The sequence below is a fragment of the Bos taurus genome, chromosome 11, assembly GCF_002263795.3.
Source record: "Bos taurus isolate L1 Dominette 01449 registration number 42190680 breed Hereford chromosome 11, ARS-UCD2.0, whole genome shotgun sequence".
Taxonomy (NCBI): domain Eukaryota; kingdom Metazoa; phylum Chordata; class Mammalia; order Artiodactyla; family Bovidae; genus Bos; species Bos taurus.
The window spans coordinates 41,340,632-41,354,154 of NC_037338.1; the positions used below are offsets into that span (position 1 = coordinate 41,340,632).

Consider the following 13,523-nt stretch of genomic DNA (forward strand, 5'->3'; position numbering starts at 1 on the left):
TTCAACCCAGGATCAAACCCACATCTCCTGAATTTGTGGGCAGATTCTTTACCACTGTGCCACCTGGGAAGCCCCTCTTGCCCACTTGCCCATAGTACCCACTTAATAAAGGAATCTACCCATAAAGACTACTGTGCTCCCTCTGTCTTACGAACTTTCTTGTATTTATTGTGTCAACTGTTTGGTATTTATCACAACTACACTTGAATTATGATGCAATGTGACCTTTGACACACCATCTTCTTTACTAGCCTGTAAGCTTTCCAAAGGCAGGTACCATTGCTTGACCATCCTCTACAATGGCTGACACAGGGAGTTCCCTGGAGGTTTGTAAATTAACATGCTTGATAATGACAGCTTGTATCTGGACCACAAAAGTGTAGAAAGCAAGAGAGTTTTAAGCCTGTATGATTACAGTTGAAAAATCCAAGTAAGTTTAGGTCTATAGTTCAAACAAAAACTTAGAAGCTGATTGTGATATATAATGAATAGTGATGAAAAGCTCACCAGAAAATGGAACTTTTTATGGATGCAAGGGACCTCTAATCCAACTGTGTGTTAAAAATGAATGGTTCTAATAACTGATATATTAGGCAAGAAGTCCCAAATAGGTAGTCTCCCAAATACTTGCTCTGTTCACATTTATCAAATTACAGCCAAATAAAATGTGCTTTTAAAAACATTTTCAATTTCCTTAGAATCTTTCTTTGAGTTAGTATTGTATACCCTTCTTTCAAAACTGGAATATTTAGTTATCTGATTGAAACTATATGCCAAGATGATTAGAATCAGTAGGCTAATTATAAAAGGCAGCGGTATTAGGAATTATTATTTATTCTGTTCCTGGTGGCTAGAGTTTATTGTTTTTTAAGTGTATTCCATCATGCCCTAAGGATTTTTATAGACAACACTTTTTAGCAAGCCTGACTTTCATGATCTCACTCCATGCACAGGGCTTGTACAAGTGGCTATTGAATACCAGCCAAAATGATCCACTTTTTATCACAAGATGGAAAACTTCATTCAATATGGTTCTATCTTGAAATATCTGTTTTCTGCTACTGGTAAAATACCAGTGACATATGAGGTAGTAAGCATTCACTGAACACTTTAAGATAAATAGTTCAGACTTTAAAAATCTGAAACTTGGGATGGTGCTGAAAAAAATACAAGTGGACCATATCACAGTAAACCAAACTTACTCATTTTTCTCCTTTGCCTCACACCATAACTCTAAATACAGAGATGGAGAAAAAGAAATTGTGAGCCCTAGAGGAATGTCTAATTAGCCTGACTATTCCTACTGTAGTTGACAATTTATCTCCTTTTAAAACAATCCATGGTTTATGTGTGTTTCTCAGCTGAAACTTGGAGATGAGAAAAGATAGAATATTTGGAATGTCATACACAAGAAAGCATTTCTGTCAAACACATTATTGAAGCTGGAAAAAAAATGAAATTGAAACAAAGAACACCTGCTACTTTAACTCATTTTAAAAAAACATAATACTCTTTACTTGCTGACTGGAAATATTGTACTTTCAGAGAAGAGAAAGTGCTAATCTAAATGGGAAAAAATATGATTCACTATGCAATGAAATGAAATAAAAAATATTTTATATTGAGTATTTCAGTTTGTGGAAGATTAGATAGTTTGTATAAAAATGGTTTTATTCATCAGGTGGTGAATATTTCTCACAAATTGCAGTAAAGAGAATAAAATCAGCTTGTCACTAAAGATTTTTTTTTATTGACATCTTTAGCTTGTCTTCATGCCAGTAATTAAATTGCTAATTATGTGTTTCTGTTACTGTGGTCATGCTTTTATTGCATAATTGCTTCAAGTTTTGCTCAAATCACTAACAATATTTATTTAACCTTTTTGTGCATTAGATAAATTTTAATATATAAAAGCTTTGGAACGAGTTCATTGACTCTGTTTTGATTAGCAAAATCAAAGGAATTCTAACCTTTCTTATAGTTACATGGGTTGGGTCACATTTTCAATGAGTTGCTGATAATTATTAATTCAAGCAGTAGCAATCACTGAAAGACCAACTGAAATAGAAGAGGAAAAAATACAAAGAAAACTTTTCAAAAACCCAGTGTCCATTCCAGAGAAATAAAATGATCTTTCTTACAGTAATCAGAAATATAAAATTAATAATTTAATCCTTCATATGTGCCTGGAGTTTTACAACAAATATTTGATTAAATTGTGGCTAATTCAGTTACTGAACTTCCCCTGTCCTTTTGAATGTAGGCATCATTTTTGTCAGTGTTTCAATGTATTCATAATTTTTCCCATTTGTTTATTTTATGCAAACCATAAGAGACATTTTTCTCAGTGAAGATTGCCTCTTTATTTTATTTTGAAATATTTGTATATTTATTTCATTAAATGAGATAATGCTTTTTCTTATTAACATAATTTCCAGTACATTAAACATATTTCTCCACAGACAGAAGAGAGGAATCAAATTAAATGACAGCTAAATCACTTGCAGCAATTTCAACTGTTAAAAGAAATAAGTGTCTCTGTTTTCTTTGTGATCACAAGATGTGCTGTAAAGGGAAATGAAATACTAAAGAAAGAAGGGAAAACATAAAGAAATAATGACTGACTTATTGCAGTAATACCACCGAGAGAAGAAAAATTCACTACAAATAAAAGGAAAAATAATATAGTGGATTTGAAAGTTACCAAAATTCATTTCTTATTGATGAGTTCAGTGGAAGCCTAATACTAAGTAAACTGATGAAAAAAAATCAATGCAATAAACTATGAATGATGAAAGTTGAAATAAATACTTTGCGTATAGAGGACCATTATTCTAAATGTCTTTAATTTTTTAATAATTCATATCCTTATGTTTATAAAAAAGGAGGAGTTACTGCTTGGTGGACTCAAAAGCCATGTAAAAAGCATCTACCAGAATCTCATATTTAGTAATAAGTCCAGATGATATTGGTGACCTTATGGTTTTTAGTCTCATGTCCTGACTTTGACAGAAGTGCATTAGGAGTGGTGAACCTGACTTTTAAAAAATGGTGCTGATAAACGATGCTGGTGCGTTTATGCAGCATACTTTCTCCATCAGGGATAAACTGCTTTCCAAAAAGACAATTTTGGGGATACTTAGTTCACAAACATACTGTACAGTATGCTTGTGAATATGTTGGGAAACAGCAATGACACTTTGAAAAAATTCATTCTTGCCCCTCACATAACCATATGCGTGCATATGTGTGTCTTGTCTTTATGTATGTGACTTTATACTGGCCAATTTGTTAATGTGTCCAAATCAGAGCATACAGGTTACCTGGATCTGTGTATTTGCAAGTGAGATTATCCATTTGTTTTCTCACGTTTCATACATCATTAAAAAAAAATAGTTAATTTGATGAATTCAATCAGAAGGCAGTCAATTCAGTATGGGGGAGAAAAATCACTGGAGCCACTTCTCCTGAACTGATTTTGACTGAATTCGCCTTCTCATACAGTTGATCTTAAAGCCTTCTCAGACTCCTCTCTGTCCTCGTTGTCGTGTCCCCCAGTCAGTTTGCACCCTGATCCCTCCCCTCTCTCTCTTCCCTTTTGGGCCTCCCCTCTGTCTTCCTTCTGCCTTTCCCTTTTCTTCTTCCCTCAGACGTGGAGAAAAGCTTCTCCACCTGCCCCCTGTCCTCTGTCCCCGCCCACCACACATAAAGCTTCCCCTGTCCCACTGGTGGAGGGGAAAGATACAAATTCTAAGGCTAGTTTTTCTGTTTTTGATTTACAGAGATTTGGAACTATTGCTTTGCTGGAAACATCTGACTGCTGGTCTAGAACATGACTCCAGGTAATTGTGATTTTTCAACTCCTAGAGACCTCTTCTTCCCAAAGGTTCTCAGGTCTCTCTGCTCAGTATACACTTTCTGACCATCCCTGGGATTGTTTTCTTCTCAGCCCTGCATCCTTGTGAGGGTGTAGCATCTTTATGCTAATCAGAAGCTGGTGCTCAGTCTCTGTAGCTGTGACTGTGTTTGTGAGGCCGGATCTATATACACACATGCATATATACACACCAACAAATTAAAATTGGATCTGGAAAACACCCTTGTCCTCAGAGTCATATTAAGCAGCGTGGAGCTGCAGAGCCAGCGGTCTTCTAAGGGATAGGGGAGGGCTGGCATAGGGATGGGGCTCTGTGGATGTTCAGGAATCCTTTTGTGTGCCTACTTTGGAAATACTTCTTCTTATCTTTCATTTAGAATGCAGGGGAAGAGGCAAAAGTGCAGGCCACATGCACGAGATTTTGAATTATGCATTAAGCTGATAATGCCCCAGAATGCAAGTTTATGTCAATAAATAGCTAGGCTGGTGGGAGGAAGGAGGTCACTTCACCTGTGCTGAGGGTACCACATAGGGAGAGCTCTACAGGAGGCCTGGGCAAAGGGTGAAAGGAAGTTCACGTGCTTTTAGCTTGCTCCGATGAAGAAGCAAGAAGACTAAGTTAATATTGAAATTATTGTTTAATGCTTATTTACTTTTAAATTGGGTTAGCCAGGATAACAAGACTGTTTCCAGCGTGGGCCCTATGTGTGCATGTATGCATTTGTGGCAGGGTTAGCCCTTCTGTAGAATCTTACGTAAGAGATTCTGTCCAGGGGAGAAATTCATTTGGATGCTTTAATGGGACCTATAAACTCTTTAAAAAGGCAAGATTTTTCGAGACGAAATTTGACAAAATACATAATAAAATATTCAGGGTTTTGTTTCAGTGGATATCCCTTCCTGATTAATATGTAGCCAAAAAGCAAAAGTTAGGCTAGTGGAAGAAGCAGAAGGATTAAAAGAATGCTATAAATTAGTCTCTGACCCGTGATGCAGCACTTCCCAATGCTGATGGAGATGAATTCATTCATCTTTGCATTGCTCCTTGTGCTTTAGTAAAATGCATCCACAGATATGACCATTTTCTAGTATGAGAAATTAGTACACGTGGTGCATGTACACAGACACACACCGATTTTTTAAAAAATATTTAGCTTTATCTCCCAAGTGTCTGGGAGCAGGGACCTTAGGATATGAACAACTGAACCTTTGCCTTTTTCCTCACCAAAAAAGAGAGAAGAAATTACATGTGAATTTCATCATTTTCCTACTTTTAAACAGTAGTTTGCAGCCCCGGGTTCTGCTGATCAGAAGCTGGTGCTCAGTCTCTGTAGCTGTGAATGCGTTTGTGAGGCTGGTTCTATATGCACACATTCATATATACACACACCAACAAATTAAAAACGGATCTGGGAAAACACCCTTCTCCTCAGAGAGTCATATCAAGCAGTGTTTAAATTAAATAATTTGCAGAGTGTGGGGAATAAAGCTTTTGTAGCAGTATCTGGAGATTGTCTTCCCTTGGGAAATTCTTGCCATTTAGTCCAATCTGGTGCATGCCAATGAGACGCACAGGCTGCATACACACAGTGGTAGATAGATTTTATTTTCCATCTAAATTATATTCATTTCTTTGGGTTATCTGCTATTTTGTGTTCCTGTTGAAAAATTAAAAAAAAAAAAAGGGGAGGCAAACCTCTTGTGAAAGGTTGAGGTCATTAAGATCCGAACAAAAACGAGGAAAGGTTATTAGTGAGCAGCAGTGAGGGGAGGCTGACTTCTCCTGGAGTAAAGCCAGTTTTCCCACAGCTCCTAGGGGAACATGGCTGTGATCCAGAGGAGAACATTCCAGCACAGGTCAGTGTTTGATTTTGCTCCCAGCACCATTGACTGATGGCAAAAGAGGAGACATTGCTGTGATGAGGTAATGTGAGTGGGGAAACCACAAGTAGAAGAAATGAGTTGATTTCTTGTTACTTATCCTGTTCAACCAATATGTAATCTGAACTGGATGCTAAGGAGAAGTTCACCATTTAGAACCTCATACTGTGTCTCTAGTTAACTCATTTCTCTATGGTCAGATATTTCTAGCCTAATCAGCACACCTATCCAACCTATGGAGAAGTAAAATAAAGGATGATGAAGGAAATCTTAACAGAAGGGGAGAGAGAGAGAGAGGCAGAAAGGGAGAAAAATATCTGCCTATCTATGTATTTATTTCTGGGGAATGAAAAAATCCTGGTTATGAAAAGTAGGGTATTTTCAAGTGAAAATAGTTATTTTCACCAGGCTTAAGATTGTTTTTGTATCCTTCAGATTTCCACTTTACTCCTTTAAATTCTTGCAACTTATTAGTAGCCTCTGTAGAAGCCATGAGTTAAATTCCCAGTGAATCCTACATTCTGGTACACTCTTTCACAAAAATACTGGTGTTAGTCTGCTAGGGCTGCCGTAACAAAATACCACACAAACTGGGTGGCTTCAGCAGTGAAGGTTTTTTTTCTCACCAGCTTTGGAGGCTGGAAATCTGAGATCAAGGAGTCGGCAGACTGGCTTTCTTCTGAGGCCTCCCTCCTTGGCTTGCAGACGGCCGTCTTCTCCCTGGGTCCTCACGTGATTGTCCCTCTGATCGTGCATGTGTGTGTTATCTTTTTGTGTCTAAATTTCGTTTTCTTCAAAGGACACCAGACATACTGGATTAGTACCCAGTCCTGTCCAGCTCTGGACGACAGGATGACTCTTGACATGGACTATATCCTGTCAGTCTCCTCTGTCCTTGGCTTTACCAGGCAAGAATACTGGAGTGGGTTGTCATTTCCTACTCCAAGGGATTTTCCTGACCCAGGGACCGAACATATGTCTCCTGCATCTACTGCATTGGCAGGCAGATTCTTTACCACTGCGCTACCTGGGCTTCCTGTATTGGATCAGCGCCCACCTTAAAGTATTCATTTTAACTTAATCACTCTTTTAAAGACCTTATTTCCAAATATGAGTATATTCTGAAAACTATAGGACTTAGACATATGAATTTGGGAGCACTCAGTTCAGTGTATGATAACTAGACTCCCAGAACATTTGATATTTAAATGATCATTTTTTTCATTTATTTCTGTGAGCTTATTTACAGATTAGTTTCCCCAACCTTCATTGTCTTATGCATTTTTATTATAACTGATTGAAAGTAATTTATTACAACTAACATAAGGGGTTGTATTTTGTTGTTTTAAGAAGTGAGGGCTGGAGAGAGAGAAAACCTTATTTAAGAAAACAAATCTTGCTTGAGTTTTTTAAAAAGGGAAGTCCTCTCTTTTCCATGCTAGAACAGCAGCAGGGCAGACCTGGAGGTTAAGAGGGCAGGTTTTTGAGTCTGCTCCACTATGTACTAACTGTGACCTTCAGCCTAGTACTTAGCCACCCTGTGCCTCCCACTGATTTCTGCTATGTATGTTGTGGATAATAAATAGAACTGTCTCAAAGGATGGGAGGATAACTGAGATAATGCATGTAAAGTGTTTAGCATGTTGCCTGTCTCAGGGTAACTATTGTTATGAACTGAATATTTTTGTCTTTCCCAAATTCATATGTTGAGGCCCTAACCCCCAATATGATGGTGTTAAGAGGTGGGGCCTTTGGGAGGTGGTTAAGTTTAGATTAGATCATAAGAGTTGGACCTTTATGATAGGATTAGTGCCCTTAAGAGAAGAGAGAGAGATTTCTCTCTCAAGGAGCGTCATGGAGGAAAGGCCATATGAAGACATAAGCTAGAAAGTGGCTCTTTACAATCCAGGAATTGGGTCCTCACTAGACACTGAATCTGCCTGGATTTTGATCTCCGACTTCTAGCCTCCAGAACTATGAGAAATAAATTTCTGTTTATTAATCCACCAAGTCTATATTTAGTTCCCCTAAGAGACTAAAACAGTATTCAATAAATATTTATCTAGTAAAGAATCTGCCTGCAATGCAAGAGACCTGGCTTAGATCCCTGGGTTGCGAAGATCCCCTGGAGAAGGAAATGGCTACCCATTCCAGTATTCTGGCCTGGAGAATTCCATGGACTGTATAGTCCAAGTGGTTGCAAAGAGTTGGACATGACTAAGCAATTTTCATTAATAATCTTATTTATATATAAATATTTAATATTATATATCTGATAATCATAATAACCACAGATACTTATAAAATGCTACACTGAACACTGTTACTGGACAAATTTAATACCTTTCTTGAATCTTCTCTGATTACAGACTTTGATCCTGCTTTTAGAGGTGGAGCTAGGAGCAATTCTTTGTAACAGTTTTTAAGTGGACTTTGATAGAGAGTTGGACTCAAAAAGTGTGGATAAAGCATGAGCAGGCTTTAATGTCACCTTTTGTCCTCCGAAAGATCCTTGGCAGAAAAGGAGAGTAATGAATCAGAAGGACAATGGAAAAAGGGGACTGGCGTCTTCCAACAGCATGAGGCTTCTCAGGAACCTGGCCTTTTTTCCCCTGGAGATCCTCTGCTTGTGCAACATAAGTGACACAGACCAGGGGTATGTCCTCTGGTCTCTCCGAGGGACAAGCCACCAAGCCCTCCATCTGCCTATTGGAGATAGTGGCTCAGCCTCCCTGTGCAAGAGTTCTAGACACATCAAGGGCCACTAGACATTCATGACTGGGCTGTGTGACAGACGTCACCCACAAGTCTTTTATAAATACATAGTTACGTGCCAGACATGTTCTTTGATTCTGCAAAGTATGGCCAACAGCACTCGAAATTCTATACTGTAATCCATGTGCATCAGCCAGCACTTGGCTCTTACAGCCCTTAGGACTCGACTACTTTAGAAATTGCATGATGACCAACAAAATCAAAGTACCTATCATTTTCAAATTGGCATTTCCTTAAGAAACTCTTGGCTCCATGAAGGAAATTGTCCTATGAAAACATTCATCAAGACACAGCCCTTAGTTTTGAGGGAAATTTGGGAAGTAGAAAGACACTTTGAATTGAATACAAAAACCAGGTGTTTGAGCTATGTTAAAGTAATAATGCTAATGAAACAAATAGCTGATGTTGATTGAGCATTTTCTCTGTGGGCAACACCATGCTAGGCTCATTTAATTTTCCCACAATCCTTAAGATGTTTTATTATCTCAAGTTTACAGATAAATAATGCAGTGAAAAGGATTTCCAGGATGCAAACCATGACTCCATTGCCATCTATGGCAGTGGTTGCTGTATTTGGATGATATGAAGAATCATGGGGGAGTTTTTTTTTTTAAATAAAAGACTATTTTCAGATTGTACATAAAAATAAATTCCACAGATATTCAAAATCTAAACTTTAGAAATCATAAAAATATGAGATTTTTTTTTAATACTTATCAGTTGGGAAAGAATATTCTAAGGAATAAAAAAGCCTCTGTGTATTCACATTGTACAAAATTGAAAGTTAGCTTTTTAGAAAGTCATAAGAAAAAGATAAATCTCACAGTATAAAAATACATATAGGATATAAACAGGCAATTCTTAGAAGAAATGAGCATGGCTAATAAACATGTGAAATGAAGCTGAGAATGAAAATTAAAAGTGAGATATCATTTTAAATGCAATATATTGGTAAAATATTAAGCTATGAAAAATATTTAGCATCAGTGAGTTGTGGAGAAATGGGCCCTCTTGTAATTTCTGTGGATGAGAGTAGAAAATGATATAGTTTTTTGGAAGGATAAATTTTCAGGTTTAATAAGTTCACATACCTTTGATACAGAAATTCCAGTTCTAATCTATAGTGTAAAACAACTTCATGTAAATGAAAATACACATACATATATATGTATATGTGCTTAGTCACTCAGTTGTGCCTGACTCTTTGCGACCCCATGGACTGTAGCCCGCCAGGCTCCTCTGTCCATGGGTATTCTCCAGGAAAGAATACTGGAGTGGGATGCCATGCCCTCTTCCAGGGGATCTTCTCAGCCTAGGGATCAAACCCAGGTCTCCTGCAGTGCAGGTGGATTCTTTACCATTTTGGTAAAACTAATAAGTTAGGAACAATAGTAAAAGTACAGTAAAGGCTAAAAATAATTATGATAATTTATATTATGAAATACTATATAGCTATTACAAACAATAAGAAAAATAGATTTGGATAAATCTAGATATAAATCAGAATTACATAAAATGAAAGTCAATTCACAGAACAATATGTATAGTCTGATTTTGATCATGTAAAATACAGACACAAATCAATTTGAAATGAATACATAAAGGATACGAGGCTCAAAAGAGTGACATAGGAAGATTCTGAACTCATTTCCTGCCATAGACACACTGAGTTTACAGCTACCTATGAAACAATTCCCTCTTAAAAAAACAAAACAAAAAAACCTTAAGGGCTGGCTGAGTGATGACTCCACATTGTGAAAATGACAAGAAAACCACATGAAAGGGTGCGAGAGGCCGGGACACAATCTCACTGTAAATGATGTGGTAAAGACTAAAATAAAGATTGTAAAGACACATCTGTGTTTAACAATAACTAACTCTGTGAGAACAGATACTGAAGGATAGCAGGAACATTCTTTCATATTTTTATTGCATTGATACATCATATACTGATTTTTAGCTATAAACATGTTTGTTAATTTATATTTTTGTAAAGTGACTCCCCTAAAGTTATTGAAAATATTATTGACTTGAAAAATTCTACATTCATAGATGAAAAGATAGACATGAAATAAAAGATGGGTCACAGAAATGGTGGGTTTACAGATGATAGGTTTTCTTTAAGCTTTTTCATACTTTATTTCCATATATTCTGTAGTGAGTACATCATGCTCCACCCAAAGTGTATTGAATAAAAATCTCAAAGATTGGGACCCAGAGATGTGCACTTTACAAAGCTCCTGAGATAAACCTGGTAGTCAACTGCATTTGAGAATAACCCACAAAGGTTACATATCTCTAAACAATTTCAAGGCAACATGGACCTTAGAATTTAAATGTGCTCAGAAAGACTGATTTCACTTAGATTTTGCTTCCAGGTAAATTCTGGAGAACATAATTGTTTCCTTTACATTTCATGAATACTGATTCAGTTGCTTTTTTACTTCCAGATTCTCCATCTACTGTGCAGTGATGCTATTACTTTGGTGAGTTTTCCACACTTGCTGAATATCCTATACCTCATGCTGCTATTTATATTAACTACGTATGTTTGCTGCTCTAATTCTAAACTCAACACTTATGACTATGTATTTAATTGCTTACAGAATAACCAGTGGGGTGGTTTTAGAAAACCCATGACTCGTTCTCCACCTCTTTTCTCTTACCCCTTCTTATTTTCCTTTTTGTTTGAAATATGTCACTTTCTCAGGGTATTGAGCTCTTAGAAAAGAGACAAGATTACTTTTCATATATGAGCGCCCTCTTTTCCTGTATCTCTCATTGGAAAGGAAGAGCCAGATGTGTGTCTTTTTCAAAGAATGTTGAATTAATCTACATAACTTACAATCATGTCTGCCTGCCGTCATGTCTTTCTGACATGCCAGTGTGTACACCAAATGTTTGTCTACTTAGCAACGAGACACTTACTTTTGTGTTCCCAGATCTATTGAAGTTTGCTTAAGGATGCAGTTTCGTCCTGTCTCAGCTATGGCATGGGATCAGTTTTCCCTTGTGTGCCCACTAGTTCCATTACCTTTACCTTTGTATATTTCTTATGTTGGAGGGCAAATGATGACTGGACTGTTATATCCTCCAATGGCTACTACAGCAGTACTCTTTGGAGAAAAAATAAAGTATAACTTTGTGGCTTGACTGTATCTATCTTGAGATCGTTTTTCACATTCCAGATTTCGGAAGCTCATGAAGCTGAAGTTCCTGACCTCTTGTTTACAACATGTACCCTGGCTAAGTTTCTCTTGCTACAAGAATAGCTACAAGCATGAGAATTATCATAAAGGGGGAGAAAGCGCTTCAATAATTAGGATTCATCTACAACTTGAGCATTTTATTAATTACACATTGTAATCACATGGCTAGTCACAAAACCAATCGTGCAAGTCTGTATTTAGAGATTTGTAGACAGAAGACTTAACGTAAACATAGAAATGTTAAGCCTACTCAACTGTAACCTGCAAAGAAGATAACAAGAAGGATTCTGTTCTCTGTATGATTTGTGAACAATGCTAAGTAAATATTCATCATTAATATATAATAACTGTTGCTTTTGGCAGTTCACTTTTCATTTAATTTGATAATGTGTCCAGTAAATGAAGTGGTACAGGCTACAGTGTTTTACCAACACAATTGCATATTTTCAATCATTGTTAAATGAAGGCAGCTCAAGGCAAAGCTTTAACCCCCACTAGTTTTGTGTGTGATAAAAAGAGAAGGCGCTATCAATCTTTATTGTCTGTCTCGCTTACTGTAATTGCATTCAATAGTCCACTGATTCTGTTGTCTGTGCTAATGTCAGGAACAGAGGAGAGCCAGATGCTCAGACTTGATCATATGCATCCAGTGGCCACTTTGATAAGTTGGCAGCAAGTCTCTGGGTTTGATGATAAATTGTTAACGCTATAGATTATGAACAGCTGAACACTGCAAGTGTACATGGAGGAAACTTCTTACCTTGTTTTAAATCTGGCACCATGATGCTAGCTAAAGGGCATGTCATGTATTATTCAAATGCATCTTGCACTGGAAATGTGCCAATGACTCATTGTATCCCTATGAATAGTAAAAACAACAACAACAACAAAAATCCACAGTGATTTGAACATGACATTAATGGTCCCAGGATTATGAAAAGCATTTTGAAATGCTGTTTAATAGTTTTGATTATCTAATTCAACAAGAAGAAAGCTTCTGAGTTTTATTCATGTTTAATCCATATTAAATCATGCTCTTCCTGGTCATTTCTGTTATATTAGCCAATAATGAGGATGTTTTCTAAAAACAAACTGGTTTTTCATTAGTTAAAACCCATGGCAGTTTGCTTGTGAAGGGACCTAAATTGGAGCTGGGGGCAAGCAGCGTGTTGAAATTTTTGCCAAGATTCTATTTCACAGAGATGCTGCTACCTCTGAGAAATGTGATATAGGCCATTTATACAGAATATATAATAGGTCTTGTTTCTCTTGAGCCCATATGACAGTTCTAAAAGTTCAGGTCATGGTTCTTAAGTCATTGGATACCTATTAAAGTTTTAAAAAGCTGAGATGACTGGGAACCATACGAAAGTATTATACTGGAGAATGCTGAGCTGTTGACCACATTTTAATGGAAACTTCTAAGTACAACCAGATGAAGAATATTTCTTTATCTTTGGAGGAGTTGCTCTTGAAGTCTCTGATCTTATATGGTTCATTTTCCCCTAAAATAAACACATGTAAGAAATGCTGTTGGATTTAAGGATGGGGACCAAAAAGGTCTCCAGCTAATTGGTGTTTCCTTTTACAAGACACTGGAAATTTTGTAATCTAAGGTGTCTTCCTTTTTGCTCCTGCTGCCAGGAAACTCAAAAACTCAATTATAGTCACCCTTTTAGCTGAGTTTTCAGCCATGATGATCTGTGACTATCTCCTTAATTCTTTTCTTGTTACTTTTACCTTGGTTTTCACGTCTGTCTCTAATAGCAGGAAGAGTATGG

At 37.0% G+C, this 13,523-nt stretch overlaps 1 long non-coding RNA gene across 2 annotated transcripts in view; it reads left to right on the plus strand.

Annotated features, from left to right (window-relative positions):
* Positions 1-13,523, plus strand: part of LOC107132926 (uncharacterized) — a 597,452-nt gene that overhangs the window by 245,182 nt on the left and 338,747 nt on the right. For both annotated transcript variants that reach the window (XR_003037157.2, XR_009496434.1), the window contains exons 2-3: positions 3,783-3,842; positions 10,984-11,019. This is a non-coding gene — a long non-coding RNA (uncharacterized lncRNA). The remainder of the gene's footprint in view (positions 1-3,782; positions 3,843-10,983; positions 11,020-13,523) is intronic.